Source organism: Ptychodera flava, unplaced genomic scaffold (assembly GCF_041260155.1).
Source record: "Ptychodera flava strain L36383 unplaced genomic scaffold, AS_Pfla_20210202 Scaffold_37__1_contigs__length_1687728_pilon, whole genome shotgun sequence".
Taxonomy (NCBI): domain Eukaryota; kingdom Metazoa; phylum Hemichordata; class Enteropneusta; family Ptychoderidae; genus Ptychodera; species Ptychodera flava.
The window spans coordinates 447,338-464,441 of NW_027248359.1; positions in this window are offsets into that span (position 1 = coordinate 447,338).

The following is a 17,104-nucleotide window of genomic DNA, read 5'->3' on the forward strand; positions in this document are numbered from 1 at the left end:
CAACATGCTTGATAACTACGTACAATGCAGATATACCTATGTTTGTGTGTATGTTACGTAGGCTTGTTTATATTTCCATTTAAATATCTTCTTATAGCGAGTCACACCAACTTGACTTAGGCATTAATTATCCATTAATTCTTTCATTTCTTAACCCATTTACCCATTTACCCAATATTCCATCCACCTATTCAATTTTCATTCATTCATTCATTCATTTATTCATTCATTCATTCATTCATTCATTCATTCATTCAGTCAGTCAGTCACTCAGTCAGTCAGTCAGTCGGTCATACAGTCAGTCAGTCAGTCAGTCATTCAGCCGTCCATCCGTTCCTCCTTCCTTCCTCCATTCGTTCATTTATTCACTCACTCTTTCAACCACTTACTGGTTGACTGATTCACTGAAATGCATGAATACTCTCAATGTACTTTTTGAATCACGAGCTTTGATGATACGATATGTCTCAAATTATCTCCGTCACACATTTCAAGGTGTCGTACGCAAATTAAGGGGATTGTTTTACACACAACTGGCAATATGCTGTATTTATTTGTTTGTGGAACTGTAGGTAGGTGACGAGTATTTAGCACTGACGCCAGGTATCGTTGAAATATATTTATTTGAAATGTTGGCCTTTTTGACGGCCTACATAGTTGGCGAGCATGCGAAACAACAGAGGTATTATTAATGAAGCATATCCATAGCAATACAAGGAAGGCTGCGCATTTTAATATCGTGTTGATATCTTCATGATGAAAAATCCCACGCTGAATGTCTTTTTCTTCGAAGGATATAGAAGGCAGTACACGAGGTCTTAATGCCAGGTCACTGTAGAAACTATGATTAATATCTGTTGATTGTTGTACACTTTACCAGTCACGCAAACAAGGCAAAAGTTCGCAAGGCCTCCTATGCTTGTGATCGCGTTAACATGTTATTGATTACCAAAATGACCGCTACTAACGCTTTGCTATGGATGACCGCCACCAACGGTCTTCTCAGTATTTGTTCTATCTCATGTCATAACCTTTACTCCAACGTAGGAGATTCGATAGCTTATCTTGATAACTTGCTCCCAGGTAGGTAATCAGCGGACGACCCAATTCTTGACCTCATGTAACCATTACGTGATTTCGAAAACCTAATGTTCGTACGTTTTTCCAATATATGGCTGCAATATGCTGTATCTCCATACTTCATGCAAATTAAACCGGGAAGTGTTGTGGACTTAAGTGGAAATGAATCTTTTTATGTACATTAAATTAAAATCGTTCACAACGACCAAGTGAAATGTTGATCAATATTTTAAGTTACTGAGAAACACACATGAGGCCCTTATAAAATATGTAACATGCTGCGTTTGGTCAATGAAAACACAAAAAAAATGCCAGATTTCATACAATTGATGGCTTATTCCGGGTTGCTGAAGAATCACGCTGTTTTGTGAATTCTTTCACGTTTACATTAATTTGAGATTTCTTAATTCTTAGTGCTTATGGCTGTCCTGAGAAAACGCAATGAAAGGCTCACTTCTAATTGCCAGAAAAAAGAAAACAAACAATAACTATCAATTAATGACTTGATTTTATAAAAGTTTTGCGCGGTAAACAGTCGACTCCGAAAAATCAACTTTGCAGGGGTAAATTATTTGCAATTGATTAAACATAACGACGAAACATGCTTTCCGTACTTTTACATACATGTAGACTGTTATAACACAACTTCTGTATTTTTTCCTAGAAAGTATTATTTTGTGTTTAACGAAGCAAGAGCTCTCTCTCTCTCTCTCTCTCTCTTCTCTCTCTCTCTCTCTCTCTCTCTCTCTCTCTCTCTCTCTCTCTCTCTCTCTCTCATTTGAAGACTTCAGATGTAGGGGTTTGAAGACATGTGAATTTCAATGTCAAACACCATTCACAGGATGACAAACGTACGGGATTTGAACTATGGGGTATTTGAGTTTATCTTGTTACGCCTTACCAAGGTATTGATGCCCCTCTCTAGTGTTAGTACTGAGAATTCAACTGTCTTCCTGGCCACTGAGGAAAACAAATGTGTGACTTAGATGACAATATGCCCCTTTAACAAATTGTGATACTCTAGCCTGCTGTAATCAAAACTGTTTTGAGGTTGGCGTTCTCACAGACTCGGTATCACCACTGACCACTGGCAATGTCAAGTCTTACTGGCGAAGAGTAGAAGTTTTTATCCAGTATTACTGGTGAGAATCAGACCCCCAACCTGATGGTGTTAAGAATGACAGCAGAGAGTCACCATTGGTAACAATGTGACACTTTCTCACCCCAGATACACATATCTTTCCCATAGGTAGCTGAACTTATATCGGGGCCTGAACCATTTGTTTGGTGCAATGTTTATACAAATTTGAGACTATGTCTTTAGATGTTTCCGCTGTTTTATATTCATATAGCGACGTAGAACCTGGCTCCACTGTAACTCCATTTTCTCGGTTGTTCTTCTCTGTACCCCGTTTGATAACTCATCCTGAACTCTCCCCACTTTGTAATTCGTGAACTGGGTAAAGCTTTTGTAAAAACATGGACATTGTATATCTAGACTAATCCTTGTCAATGTCGGGATTTATAAGCGCTATGAGTGTGTCTCCCTTGTAACGTTACCCTTAGACAAGTAAACATAATTTTAAACTCCAGTTGTTCATTTTGCTTGGTAATTCTCACCATTCATAAATGCTTTCGGGTATGAGTAGATGCTCCCATAGAATATGTATAGATCACAAGTCCCTGACCGTTAATATGAGAAGTATATTTGTAGGCTACCATGTCTTATCTTGCTGAAGTTTTTTATTTGTCAGTTTCAGTGATCCAGATTCAAAGCGGAGCCGCCATTCAGTGAAATTTACACAATCATGATTGAATTGAATGGTGGATTACCGGTTCCACTTGAAGAGTGGTACGAGTGGTCATTCTATGGCGTGGGTTTGTATTTAATCTGCAGTGACCTAAGACACCTCTGCACAATCACGAATTGCGTCGCTAATAAATCAACTGGTTTAACAGGCCTACTGTCTGGGTCGGCACGCTTGACTGAGAACGGGCACCATTTTAGTGAAATGCAACAATGACGTTAACACTCAGTACACCTGACGTTGAAATAGTATGAATGTGAAATGACACATGCGGAAAATTTCAGACATGTTTAGATTGAAAATGTTGTTCTAATTTGATAACAGAAGACAGGTAGCAACAGAGGAATTGATACTTGGTGACGAAGGTGCGACCTTGCAAACAATGTTTTTACTCAAAACCAGAGGTTAAAAACAATATTTTGCAGGATAAAACATATTCATCCCTACACACACCAAGTCAACCTTTTACGAATGATCTTGAAAGTATGATTTTTAGCGTGATTGGTACGATTAGTAGGACTTGAGAGAAAAACGATATCATTAAATCAGGTCAAAGATCGCAGATCGCAAACAGCAACTAACTATAAAGAGCGTGCTACTTGTGCGACAGGAAGGCGCCGCCAAAGATTGATCGTTCATCGTGACCTCCTTTACCCGGACTTTGTTTATTCGGGATAGCTTACGATAAGCTTGTAATCTTGCGTCCCTGTACCGAGACAGACCATCAATCGATAGGCGAATTTTGACTCCGACATGACCTAGCATAAGTATTCCCCTAGGCTAAATAATCTTATCACTAAGTAGAGAATCTTCTGGATATGCGTAGCTGTCATGGCGTCCTTCAGGTACATTGATGAAGTATTTTTTAAAGTTTACTTACAAAGTTCTCACGGCAATTGGAGTTTGTTTCAACGTTGGATTTTTCAATCTTTATCAGGTTGATAAGACACGACGAGGGCGGTTACATATGATGTTTCGACATATGGACGTGCCTAGGTATATGACGTCGTATGAACAATCTGACAAAAAACATTAGAATCACGACAGTTTCGAGTGAGATCATTTCGATCATGATGCGATCGGTTGGTTGGTCATAACACCAAAACCGAAAATAAGATAATGACGGAAAAATCACGTTATAGCTACTCTCTGCTTTATGAAATATATAAAGATGATAGATGCGGCATTGATAGCGTTACACTACTACATAAGGCAATATTTTAACGTAACGGGCCGCTTATTTGAGGAAATTTTAGATACATTTGGTGATGATGTCACCATAGATAAACTAACATATTTTTTTTTGATTATGGAAATGTGTTAGCACGCATATGCATGAAATGTAAAAACCTATCACGTCATCCAAAGACACCTAACATCCAAATATCGAACAAACAAACAAGCAGACAAAAACAAACAAATAAACGCATACATATAGAAGTTCTCAGCCTGTGACCTCTGGCTAAGATGAAATGCCTTGTAATATAAAATATAGTTGCTTGATTAAAACATAAATTGCTATCGGATCACTATTTGTAACATTTTGAAACTAGGAACAGCCGTATTTTTCACCCAACTCGTTGTTTTTTGTTTATTTTGCAGTCCATTTTATACATTATTGAAATTTTCCATTTAACTGACCAAAACCAAATTGAATGCAAATGTTCTCCAAACAGTCTGAACACTAGACCATCAAGCGGGCCTGACATTGATAATCACAACCACAGTACCTTATGTGTTACACCCATGGTCACTTTAGTGTTGATCAAGCCTACTTGATACATACAGAGATTCTTCTTGTATAAAGACAGAACAGACCTGCCAAGGGTTGTAAATGAGAGCTAACGATTGGCACTATGTGTTGAAAATTGAGACATAAGATACCATTTCCATTCATTAAAGCCTCTACGGATAATTAGTATATTAAGGCAATACACTTTTATGAGATCACTGCTACAGCATCAGGCAAACTTGTGTGCCCCATACAGACAGTGTGTCTGGGGAAATTGAAATCAACAAGACTTGTACATGCACCAGTGCATGGTTATGTTACACTGTATCTCAATCTTGAACACAGGGTGCCAATTGTCAACTCTCATTCACAACCCCGCATAGAGCTAGTTTGCCTTTGTAAAAACATAATTTCTGACAGCATCAAGTGGGCTTAATCTACACTAAAGTGGCCACGGGTGAATCTTGGGTTGTTAATGAGAGTTGACGATTGACACCCTGTATTCAAGATTGAGATACAATGTGACATTACCATGCACTTGACCATGTACAAGTCTTGTTGATTTCAAATTTCTCCAGACACAGTGTCTGCATGGGACACACAAGTTTGCCTGGTGCAATAGCAGTGATCTCATAAAAGTGTGTTGCCTCAATAAACTAATTATCGTGTAGAGGCATTAATGAATGGAAGTGGTAGCTTGTGTCTCAATTTTTAACACAGAGTGCCAATCGTTAGCTCTCATTTACAACCCTTAGCAGTGTCTGTTTTGTCTTAATACAAGCAGAATTTCTGACTGTATCAAGTAGGCTAGGTCAACCCTAAGGTGGCCACCGGTGTATTATAAGCAATATAGAATTTCTGAGGATTTGTTTCATTTATCATTACTTTTTCAACAAGATTTATCCCAACCAAACGGCACCTTGGTCTACCTAACTCGATGAGCAAGGAGAGTCGCTGAATTGTCATTTACACGAGAATTACGAAACAGATCAATAAGAAACGAATTCAGTATGAGAACAAGGACACATACCGTTGAGCCGTTCATCATAGCACACAGCTTTAACAATTTATGTTGTTTGCAATGGTGTTTCTTTGCTAGATTTATAGTGTACTCGAAATCATTGCCAACCCGCATCCTAACCATAACCCCAGTTGCTATAACATACATTACTATTGAGTGAGCAGAATACCATGTTATCAGCATTTTACCTACATGATATATGATGTAAGAAACTGTAGATATAGCAGACACATAGGTGGATTTATTTGCTATGTTTATCCTTTGGACGGCCTTTCATCACAGTTGGTGCCCGTGTGAAACAACAGAGGTATTATGGTTGAAGTACGTTCTGAGCAATGCTCCATGTTCCATGATCACTGAATGAGTCTCTTTCTTCGAAGCATCTAGAAAAAAAACACGTTGTCTTGACGCCAGGTTATTGTAGGATATTTTTTATTGAATATTTGTGGGATAAGTCTGGATATTTTTTCAGTATGCCAGTCACTCTGACAAGGTCAGGATTCATGTGGCCTTAGGGAGGTCGTGTTCATAATTAACGAAGCTCATGGAACTGTCGCTTTGGTATGGATGACTGCCACCAACGGCCTGATTTTCGGGGCGTTTCTGTCTCAAGCCATAACTTTTACTCCCAATTAAGGAGATTTGATAGCTTATCCTGCACCTTTTAACGCTGGTAGATGATCTTGACCCTATCTTGAAGTGTCTTCCATATATTTCTCTGTCGCACTGTACCCTATAATGTGCCCGGGGCAATGCTTATTGCCGATATGAATTTTATGCTAGAGAGAATGTGAACGCCCTAATAGCCAGGTTTTGAAAAAGGTGCATCGACTACTCTGAAATAACTCCGGTAATATGATACTGATATATATCTGCTGTCTATTTCAAGCGCTGAATAATGTGGCGCATTGCTTCAACTTGTAGTGTTTCAAAATGAGTATTCGATGAGTCTGGCATATAGCAACGTTTGAATTTGACCTTCAAACACTGTAGTATAAATCCGGGTAGTTTGAATAGATATTGACAAAATGATATACTCACGCAAGATCAAAGTTGAACGGTCACCGTCGTGTATTACGTTGGTAACGTCAAATGCCAATAGTTGCAGAGAAAAGCCATTTTTAAGTTCTAAGGTATGAAGCCTATTGTTTCATTAATCAACACATTTCAACAACTTGTCGCTTGTACTATCCTCCAACGTTACGGCAATGTGCAATATCTTCACACAACATTTAATTCAACCGTACAGTGCTGAGGACTTTAGTGAAATGTTATATGTTTATAAATGAAGACTTTAATCGCGACCGAGCAAAATGTTTACTTATCTCGGTTTTACATACAGGCAAAGACATCTAAGGCAATTGTAAGTACTATGAAACATTTTACGTTTGGTCAATTCTCAATATAAGGCAACTAGGAGCTAATACCAGGTAGGCATTCATAGAATCACAATGCCTTGTAGAATTATGATGACGTTTTCAAGTTCATGTCATTGCCGGATTTATGGTGCGCATAGAGTCCTTGGCAAGACACATAAAAAGGTCATTCGAGATTACCATAAAATCTATCTATCTGTCTGTCTATCTGTCTGTCTGTCTGTCTCAGGAATTTGGAAGTGGGGTTTGGGAGCTTTATGTGAATTTCAGTGTCAAAAACCCTCCATTGAATTTTAGCTGTATTCTGTATTCGACCACATTTTGATAAGCCTTTCGAAGATATTGCTGCCCTTTTATCAGTTTATGTGGTCACACATGTGAGCTAATGTCGCAGCGATGTCTGTCTGTCTGTGCTGTCTGTCTGTCTGTCTGTCTGTCTGTCTGTCTGTCTGTCTGTCTGTCTGTCTGTCTGTCTGTCTGCTCTCTCTCTCTCTCTCTCTCTCTCTCTCTCTCTCTCTCTCTCTCTCTCTCTCTCTCTCTCTCTCTCTCTCTCTCTCTCTCTCTCTCTCTCTCTCTCTCTCTCTCTCTCTCTCTCTCAGTAATTTCGGATGCGGGGTTTGGAAGCTTCAAAATGTGAATATCAGTGTCAAAAACCCCTCATAAAAAGTGAGCTTGGTTAATACTGAAAATTCTTTTATGTGTTCGATTATCCGGTGTCAAAGTTAAGTTGCAATTCAGTTAAGTGTACCAAACCATAATATAAAGTGATTACCGGTGCCACTGAAACCGTGGTACGAGTGGTCATTTAGTGTTGATATTTAATCTGCAGTGACCTAAGGCACCTCGGCACAATAATGAATAGTATATAAATCAACCTGTTGAACGCGCTTCCGTCAGGGTCATCGCACTTGAGAAAGAACAAACGCACAAAATAAAAATAAGAAATAAACAAAAAAACAACAACACGATGACATTGGCAATCAGTCACCTTGATTTAGAAAGAGCGTGTTAAATCAGTCGAACATGTCGAACGTATTGATTAAATAGAAATGCCATCGTCATTTGGCAACAGAAGATAAGTAGCAACACAGAAACGGATACTTTTGATGGAGCTGTGAACAAACCTCTCCTTATAATCAGAGGGGAAAATAACATGGTGTGGGATAGACTGCATTTCGCTTATGTTCACCGAGTCATGCTATTGGATGATATTTAAGAGGGTTGGTCAGATTAACGATAAGTTGGCCTTGAGAGACACGGTGTCAAGAAATCATTAAACGTCACAGTAAAATTTGCGGATCGCAAACAGCAAAGTGTTGGTGAAGTCCATGCTACTTGGCCACCTGGACAGAGACGCCAACGGGTACTCTTACACAGTGCTCTCCGATCTCAAGTGTCAGCCTGCCAGGTAGCTGATAATTAGTTTATATCCCTGTACCGAGACACACCATTATCTCCCCATGACCTTTTATAAATTTTCGCCTAAGGTAAATATGAATGCATCATTAAGTAAAACATCCACTGAGCATGCTTAGCTGTAATGGTGCCCCTATAAGTACACTAGATAATTTTTATATGGAATCTATGCCTACATCAACTTGAGGTTTACCTTCATGTATAGCTGGCATATCAAACGGCTCCTCTATATTGCAAACACCTATGATGAGATAGACTTCATACAGCTGATCATTCTAGATCTGCTTTTTAATTTCTTTTCGAATGGTGAATACGGAAAACTTGGTCTCGTGTTTACATTTATACATTTATTCAGAAATATTCTGTATAATTAATACAAAAGCAAAAAATATTACATATATAAATATGTGTGTAATGTGTCATTTACCTGTCTGCCCGCCTGCCTGATTTTTTCTGACTCTGTCTTTGTCTTCATGTCTTTATCTCTGTATCTCTCTCATTCTCGCTGTCTCCGTCTGTTTTACATTCTCTCCCATTTTCTTCCCCGCTGTTACTCTCTGTATTTAGTCTCTTTCGGTCTCTCTGTCTGTTTCTCTCAGTCTCTGTTTATAATTCTTTGTCGGTAGGCCTTCTGTCTGTCTGTCTGTCTGTTTGTCTGTCTGTCTGCCTGCCCTAAATTTAGTATTTTAGAACATGTTATTTGGAAACTTTGTAAATTCTGGCCATTTGAGCTAGAAATCACAACAGTCAAAAACTCTACACTTAATGAAAATCATAGTATATTTTTTTATACTTGAACAGGTTTTGATTAGTGGTACAAAGATTTTGCCGAAATATTTTTCTCATTATCCGATCACATTCATCATCTGCACTAGGGACTTGGCCTAGTATGTTGTTTCAAATTGGAAGATTTTATTACATATTTTGGCATTGTCGTTGGAACGGTTACAGTTGCGTTTAATATTTTCAAGTTTAGCTGGGTTGGTTTGCTCCTCTGCTGCACACAATATGGTAGGTTATTTTGTAATCATAATCAACATGCCATTTGATAACTTATACTGAACCAGCGATACTTGTCTGTTATCGTAATTTGATTAAAACATCCTCCCTTATCATTATCTGTGACTCACAGTCAAAGGCGGAAGTGCCGCCTGCTAAAATTCACCTCAATGTTTCACAAAATGGTCGCTAATTTAATATTCTTGTCACGTGACGTGAACTAAAGTGTCCAGTCGTGCTAAGTCCTGTGTTGACATTTTTTCGGCAGCGACCCAAGACATCTCAACACAATGGAAGGTTATTACAATAATAAATTATTTGGTAGAAAATGGCTACTGTCAGCGTTTGCCAGTTTGTAAAAGATCAAAGTATTCATATTTTTGTAATATAAAATCAAACAAATTTGATAATATTCTCAGAAACAAACGCAAAGCTACAAAAAAGTATTAACAAAAACCACACATACCCACACACAAAGAAAACATTTGTGGCCACGTTCACCAAGTAACGCTATTCGACGGATATTGGAAATTGAATAAGGTATTTAAATACCAATGACTGAAGGATAACTTTGCCGTGATAAACAAGATGTTATCAAATCGTTAAGGTCATAGTTCGCATATCGAAAATGGTAATTTTTATACTCTGCTTGCTACTTGCACGAAGGGGAGAGCGCCACCAAAGCTTGCTCTTTTCTTTGTCCCCTTCGATCTCAACTCTCACCCTGAGTCTGTTTATTCGGGTTACCTGATTACAATATTTATCTTGTGACCTGCACCGAGACAGACCAGGCCTCTAGCCTAGTTGGAAATTCCTGACCCCTCCATGACCTGACATAATTGTTCTCAATACCTGATTTACTGGATCGTTAAGTACTGAATCAACGGTATATGTTTGTGCTGCCATAGTGCCATACAGGTACATTAACATTAAGCAAGTTTTTTTTTTAATATTTTCCTTACGAAAATCTCGCAGCTACTGGGGTTTTCTTTCTTTCTTAGATATTTTGAAATATAATCAAGGTTACTAAGACACAACAGATTTATGAGAACATTTTTCGTGATTGTTCAGACGTGAGGCATGCCTTGACATGATGAGATGGCGTGTAATCAACACCCTTGGTAAACATTAGCGTCGTGAGTTTGCTTCTTTGAAGGAGTTTTGCAGAAAGCATGAGTTTCGAGACGTATCGTCTCGTGACTCGATCGATTAGTCATACGATCGAAACCGAAATTTCACATAAAGAAGGCAGAGATGAGATAGTTTTGATAGAAGCGACAAAAGTAACACTCAGCGACCAACTGCAATACAAGCATTTATATCGAACATCTATATTTTTCAAGCTGATGTCATTCAAAATAATAGAAGAGACGATATTATTGAACTATTATTCTACCGGTGCAGCGTGTACCAAGTAATCACTGTAGGCATTTGACAAATGACATCATTTAATCATCATCTAATCATCTTTGCCCGCAGTGCCCATGAAAAACATGATTATATTTATCATTTTTGTAAAAATAAATACGTGACATCAACTGAAATGCATTTTTCTTACATAGAACCAAGGGATTAGACCATAATATGAAATGACAGCATTAATGATAAGGACATATAAAAATGACGTCATTGCATTGTTCTTGAAGTTTGGGCCAAAGGTGATACCTGCATTCTACCCCCTCCCCTCCACCACATTTAAGCAAATTTCAGCTAAAGTGTAATTTACAAATAACAACTAATAACAACTAAAATTTAAGCTATGTGCACCGACACAAGACTTATCGATAGTCTGAATAACTTATTCATTAAGTATGTCCCCGGCCTTCGATGAAGAACCGATAGGAATTAGCAAACATTAGTCAGATCACTAGACATACACCTTTGTTTTGATTAATACCTGAGTACTTGGCAAAGGTTTGATCGAGGTTTGCTTGGAGGATTTCAAAGTTCGATGTTGTTGACACTTACTGAGATCAAAAACGATATATCCGAACTCGACACACTGTTTAAATTAGTCATGATAATCTAAAAATCATGTAAATCACAAGAAGTAATTTATAAGCTGAATGATAAACTTTTAATGCATGTCTCATTTTTGATGACTTTTGGTATCGTCAGATCAATCAAAGTTAACTCTCCTAAACAAACAAGAATTGAAACTAAATATTGTTCACCCTCCCCTCCAACGGTATAGCATGGCTTTTCTGCACTCGTCCACATTTTAAACTACGGAAGACTTTAATGGCGATCATTTGAAGACTGTGCCAAGGTTCACTGCTGTTACTAGTAGAACAGTAACGAGAATAGTCAACAAATACAGCTAAGCAACCAAGGCATTATGTGCTACATACTTGTCTTTTAACGTGGGTGGTATACAGGGGATTCACAAGTTACTTTTGCAAACATTGTGAAACATTTTTTACTCTTAGAGTACCTGCAACTAGTGCAATTCAAGATACATATCAATTGTCTCTTCCTTGAATTTACATTTAGGGAAATTTTCTGACGGACTCTGTGAGACATTTTATTGCCCAAATTACAGTGTCCTTCTGACCATCCGTACCACGTGACAAACAACTTATTCACAATTGCCTGTCATAAATTCACATTAATACGACGAAGTCAGAGGGTTAACGTAGCCTAATTTGATTATTTCTAAACATCATGGACGAAAATTACAATATTTTCCCACATATCCATCGTTAACACTGGTGGTTTTAAATATGTTAAAATATGTAATGTCGCTTTTGTTTTATATATATATATATATATATATATATATATATATATAAATAGAGAGAGAGAGAGAGAGAGAGAGAGAGAGAGAGAGAGGAGAGAGAGAGAGAGAGAGAGAGAGGTATTATCGTCATAATCGCCTAATTTAAGGCTTGGGAATAAGGACATTTAAGGGCATTATAGAGTGTGAGTTATTAGAGCATGATGCAGTTTCACCTTGCAGATCTTAGGGATAAACCTTAGTTTCGAGTTTTCCTATTGTAAAAGTTTGGCTGAAATTAAAAGGATAAATACATGTAAATCAATTTAAGTCATCTACATCTACGTGGGGATTTGACCGAGCGGTTTAGAATGCGATGTACGTGCTAGGTGGTCAGGTGGCGTGCGTTGTGAGTTCGAATCCGATCGAAAGTAAACTGACATTACTTTACGCTTGCGATCTTTGTGCACAACTGCACAGAATGTCGCATCATCTCATGTTACTACCATTTCATGGCCTTTGGTAAATTGAGATTTTTTTGACTCATCAAGATATCAGATTTGCTGCCGTGAGTATCCACCGTGACTGTTATCCCAGTCGATGAGACAAGCTGTCAATATTTTACTTACCTGACACAACAACGAGGTCAGGATACAACAGCGACTTGACTACGTATCAGTGTACATATTTAACAGGCTCAATTATTTCGTCCCTGCGTGTTTGTCTGCCATGTTTGTGTATGTTTAAATACAAACTACTTTAAGGTTTGGTCACAGGCGGCTTTAAACATCGGTGATGGCGGTATTAACGCAATTTGAAGTAAATTTGCCTATATCAAACTTTGATTACACGTGTCACATTATTTGTGAGGTAATGTTATATTTGTCCCTTAAGGATGTTTCTTATAAGCGCTGACTGATATTTTGTCCCACAAATGCGCATAATAGACTACATGAAATTGGATATAATTTCCTTGTGCAAATACGTAATTAAAGTGAGGGTCAGTAATCTTGTGTAAGAGTATCATTGTGCTTTGTCTTCTGCCCAGGGGGCACGATTGCTGCAAATGAAACCTTCAAAAAATGTCTTTAAATATTTTAGGATGGTTTCATTAGATGTGTTTCAATTACAAACTAATCGGTGACTATTCATCGTTTACTTATTCATTGATATATCGTGTTTTCGGTTTCGATCCAATAACCAATGAATCGGATCATTAGATGAGTGAACTCGAAACTAAAGACTTCATGCACAACTGCCTGCCAAGAGGGCGAAATTTTATCGGATTTCGAATTCAGGCGCCAAATATGTCTCAAATTCCTTGAATAGGGTATATTTGCTTATCTGTACAATCATGTAGGTAAAATTAGATTGTTTCGTCGATAGCTACCACCTATACCATATATTAGCTTCTTTAACTAATATAGGTGAGGATTCATATGCCAGAAATGTGTATATTTGTTTATTAAAGTTTTATTCGACGACCCCATCACCTTTTGAAAATATGTAATAAAGACAACATATTTGTCTCGAATCCCTTGATACCGTGAATTTGCTTAACTTAGTTTGTATTCTGCAGATGAAATTTAGTTGTTGGGTCGATAGCGACCAGACATATTATACTTTATGCCAGAATATATTCTATTCGTTTATTTAACTGTTTATATGTATTTTGGCGACTGTATTAGATTACGAAAAAATGACACTGTGGCGTATTGTTTGTTTGTTTAAATAAAAAAAAAAAGTCTGTACGACTTCCTGATATCTGAATTTGATACGTTAGGCCTTTATTTGGCAAGTTATTGATTTAAGAAAGGCATGTATTTATGTTAGGTCTTATAGTGGTCTAAAATAACGGTGGCTAGTCAGCCTAGGTTCAAGTGTTCTTGATTAGGAAGTTTTGGCCAACTCATGTTACAAGAGTGAGGGTCACACTTTACATAGAACAGCATCCTGAAAATCAGCGACTCACTCTAGCAATCAGTAGTACTAGGACGTCCAGTTTATCTCAAAACCTTCGAACTTTGACCTCGCCTGAGTATCTGACGTAATGCTATTCCCCCGTCTCTCTAAAACAGTGACTGGCATAAAATTATCATGTTCCCATATTTAAGATATTCCACTATGGACAACAACATGAACAACAACACTGTTACAAAGTGTGATCTTATTTAACAGTCAACAACCTGCTGATAGCATTAAGACATTTAAGTGTGTAGACAGTTTTTGATGTGGCAGTGGTCACGTGGTTTGTGTTTGGTGTATGTCTACTCATTTTAGATAGCCACTGGATTTGAACTTTCTTTCTGAAGGTTCATGTTACTGAGATGATTTTTAGGTACGTAATATTTTCATGCACAGTGACAATTCTTTAAAGATTTGGTCTTTATCAAATGCTATTATATTTGAATGTTATGTAAAGGACGCCCTAAGTTATCAAAATCATGACGTTTTGCCCCTAAAATTTGTGCATCCACCATCTCGCTGCATTCTTGTAAGTCAGACGAGCTGTAAGTACCAACACAGTTAGGCTTGTTTACAAAGTGCCAATAAACTGGCTAATGCAATGTTGAACATTTTATCTTTGCATAGTCACTTCAAGGTGAAAGGGCAAAGGAGTGATTTAAACCCAACACGCTGACATTTCGTCCATTCATAGCACCTGACCTGTGGTCAAAGGTTAGCTGCTTGGTCGCGTCTGTTCTGGAATACAGATGAGGCTGTGTTCCTGTACATTGGTCAAATAATCAAAAGAGCCATTTTATATTATATTACCATGCCCTGCCAGTCGCATTTTGATTGGTCGAGCTGAACCACGTGACTGACCACAAATACACAGTAATTGTTTGTTACATGCCCGGAATATGAATAATAAGATTAATAACTCAAAGTATCGTAACTTTAAACCTCAAACTTAAATCATAATCAATCACAAAATAAAATGGAGCACTGTAGGTCAAGTTGACATACTTTTTCTGAAAACATCTCCGGATTTGCCAATTTTTTACACCACGCGTGGCAGTGCGTCGCGAATTGCTCAGTTTCTGGGGCCCAGTTGTCGTTCGCTCCCGAAATTTTCGGAAATTTGACGGTTTTCTTGGGTTCGCTGATAACATAATGGAAATAACAGACTCCGCTCTGACCATTAAGGTTATTTGTGGGCGCGGGCTAGAGGAAAGCCAAATTAACGGGCTCGGTAAGCCTCGCTCGTTATTTTGGCTTTCCTCTCGCCCTTGCCCACAAAATAAACGTTAATGGTCAGCAAGTCGCCCTTTATTTCTTTTATATTTATTTGTATTCGATGAAATTTACAAGTTTGTGAAATAGGAAGTGAAACAATAATGTTCTATAGAAACGATATGAAGTAATTTTAAGTTCAATACCGCGGAAAATATTTACAATTTCACAAACTCACGATTAAATGAGGTCTAGTCTGCCAAAATGAAACTCTGGCTTTACATAAGAACTATTCACTGCAAAGGTGAAGAAATCGAGACGTGCCGAGAAAACTGACTTGACTGTTAAGTTGGATATTGTTATATTGGGTTTTAAAGATAATATTAAGAAGAATTAAAACTTACAAAAGCGGTAAAACACAACCACAACTAATATATATCGAAAACAACAACAATAACAACAACAACAACAACAACAACATCAACATGAGTGTCCATTATGACCTCTTATCCAAATCGATGACAAAATCTGTCAATATTTTTCTTGACTGACACAACAACGAGTTCAGGGTGCAACAACGACGTCCCTACACAGATCAGTACACATATTCAACGGCTCCATGATTTCGTCCCCTGATGTTTGTCGGCCATGTTTGTGTATGCGTAAATACAAACTCATTTAAGGTTTGGTCACAGACGGCTTTAAACTTTGGCGATGGCGACAATAACCTTTCTCTCACAAAATATAAAATAGGTGAAATCCCCAAAGTTTTCACTCGCAGTTACAAGTTTAAGGTTGATTTGATATTTCAACGAAATGTACCTATATAAATGATTGATTACATGTGTCACATGATTTGAGATATATGATGAGAGATAATGTTATATTTGCCCCTATGATGGCTCTTACAAGCACTGACCAGAGTGCCCGTTCACATATTTTAACTGATTTGCCATATTTACATATATCCAACATAATGCGATGTTTTCGTCGTCGGCTAGCAAGGGAAAGAACTGAGAATAGGTGAATGCGAAATTGTCTAAGCAGTGCAGCAACATCCATCAGTGTATTGCTCATCTAATGATACGGACAAGTTGGTGGTGTCGATAGAGAAAGTCAAAATTCCTAAAATATCTTCAACATGGGAACAGGGTGATTTGATACCAGTCACTGTACTAGAGAGACAGGGGAATGGGATGACGTCAGTTACTCAGGCGGGGTCAAAGTTCGATGGTTTAGAGAGATACCACATATTACTGGACGTCTAAGTGCTACTGATTGCTAGAGAGAGATTCGCTGATTTTCAAGACGCTGTTCAATGTCATGTGAACCTCACCACCGAACCTAAATTGGCAAAAACGTCATTATCAAGAATACTTGTACCGAGGCTGACTAGCCATTGGGTTTTTGACCACTATAAGACTTGACATAAATATATGCCGTACTTATGGTGATGTGTTGCCAAGGAAAGACCAACTTAACAAGTTTACCTGTCAGGAAGTCTTACAGACATTTTTGCATGTAAACAAACAAACAATACGCCACACTGTCACTTTTCTCCAAGGATAATGGGGTGTTAAATTACATATGTCCTATACAATGATTTAATTAACGAATAGACATATTCTGGCATATGAAACCTTGTTTAAGTTAAGATAAAAAAGGTAAAATATTGTGTAGCTTGTCGCTATCAACGAGACAATTTAATATTACCTACATAAAAGATGAGCAAACGAAACCTATTCAAGGGATAAGAGTCAAATTAGGTGCCTTAATTTG